Source organism: Corylus avellana, unplaced genomic scaffold (assembly GCF_965113065.1).
Source record: "Corylus avellana unplaced genomic scaffold, dhCorAvel1.hap1.2 HAP1_SCAFFOLD_36, whole genome shotgun sequence".
NCBI classification, from domain to species: domain Eukaryota; kingdom Viridiplantae; phylum Streptophyta; class Magnoliopsida; order Fagales; family Betulaceae; genus Corylus; species Corylus avellana.
Genome location: NW_028290484.1, coordinates 80810 through 82500, shown reverse-complemented (window position 1 = coordinate 82500; position 1691 = coordinate 80810).

The window sequence follows — 1691 nt, the reverse complement described above, 5'->3', positions numbered from 1 at the left end:
AGGCGCGTTAGCTATCTATAGTAAGGGCCTTTTCTTGCTGGGCTTGAATGCTTACCTTATTATTATGAAAAGGGGAAAGGGGCAACCAACATAGGGGCTAGCTTGCTTCCGCTGGTGGCGGGCGGGCGAAGGGTCCAAAGGACACGTAGCCGGGGGCGAGTCACAAAATCCAATAGTTAAATTTTCCTTCTTGTTCATCAATCGGAAATCAAGACAAACCGGGCACTATGGTGAGACGTGAAAACACCCGATCCCATTCCGACCTCGATATGTGGAATCGTCTTGCGCCATATGTACTGAGATTGTTCGGGAGACATGGTCCAAGCCCGGCGAAGAAATGAAAATTTCAAAGATTATGCTCGTGAGCGTAATGGTATAAGCCTGCCTGACTTTGAGACCGTAACGTAAGTAACCTAGCGCTAAAGTCAAAGAAAAGGAAATGAAAGCAGAATTCGTTCGGATCCTCTCACATGTTCAATCTTTTTTTCTTATTGCGCATTTCCCGTATTCTCGTCTTGGTTCTTTTTTTCTTCAGATTGCTTTTATTTTTGTATTTTTTTATAAAAAAATATGTTTAATATCGGATTCCCTTTCTTTCATTGGAACTTTCTGTGTTCTGCCTAGCAATCAAACGGATGCAGCAAGAAAACTACTGCAGCAGTTTGATTGCTGCCCTGTAGTTTTTCAGCCGGGTGAGAGACGACTCAAGAATATATATGATCGACCAGTCTACCTTCAATTCTTTAACTGCTGCTCGAGAAGATTTGGACAGATTGCTTTGCATGGAGGAAACTTTCTGGAAACAGAAATCAAGAGTTCAGTGGCTCCAGGAAAAAGATAATCATAGAAGACACATGATCAGGAAAATCCAGCTAGAAGATGGAACATGGGTCGAAGACCAAGATGCACAATTGGAGATGCTGGTTGGAAGTTTTTTGAGTCAGTTTTCTCTTCTGAAACCCACTCCATTGATAATAGCATCTTACAAGACATCCCAAGCCTTGTTACTATTTAGGATAATGAGATGCTAAGTTCACCTCCAACGGAAGAAGAAATCAAAGATGCTGTTCTCTTGCAGATCCTCATAGCTCTCCAGGACCTGATGGATTTTCTGGCACCTTCTACCGGATTGCATGGGGCATCATCAAAAATGATTTTATTGCGGCTGTTCTGTATTTCTTTCATGGTGGTATCATCCCTAGATCGATCAATGCAACAGCAATTGCCCTTATTCCGAAAAAGGAATCTCCAGCCACCTTTTTCAGATTTCAGGCCAATCAGTCTTTGTAACTTTAGTTACAAGGTGATCACGAAGATCCTATCCAACAGGCTGAGTCGACTTCTTCCTCTCATAATCTCTAAAGAGCAAGGTGCGTTTGTTAAAGATCGTTTAATATCTGATAACATAACCATAGCTCATGAACTTGTGAGAGAAATTGATAGGCACACGTATGGAGGCAATATCATCTTCAAACTTTATATGATGAAGGCATACGATCGTCTTGAATGGGATTTCCTGTTTGCAGTCATGGGTTAGTTTGGTTTCTCAAACACTTTCATTGATCTCATAAAAAGTAAAAAAAAAACACTTTTCTGTATTGGTCAATGGATCATCTTATGCTTTCTTTAAAAGCTCAAGAGGACTTCGTCAAGGTTTGGAACCCTAGCCTCTTCATTATAGCGGAGGAAGC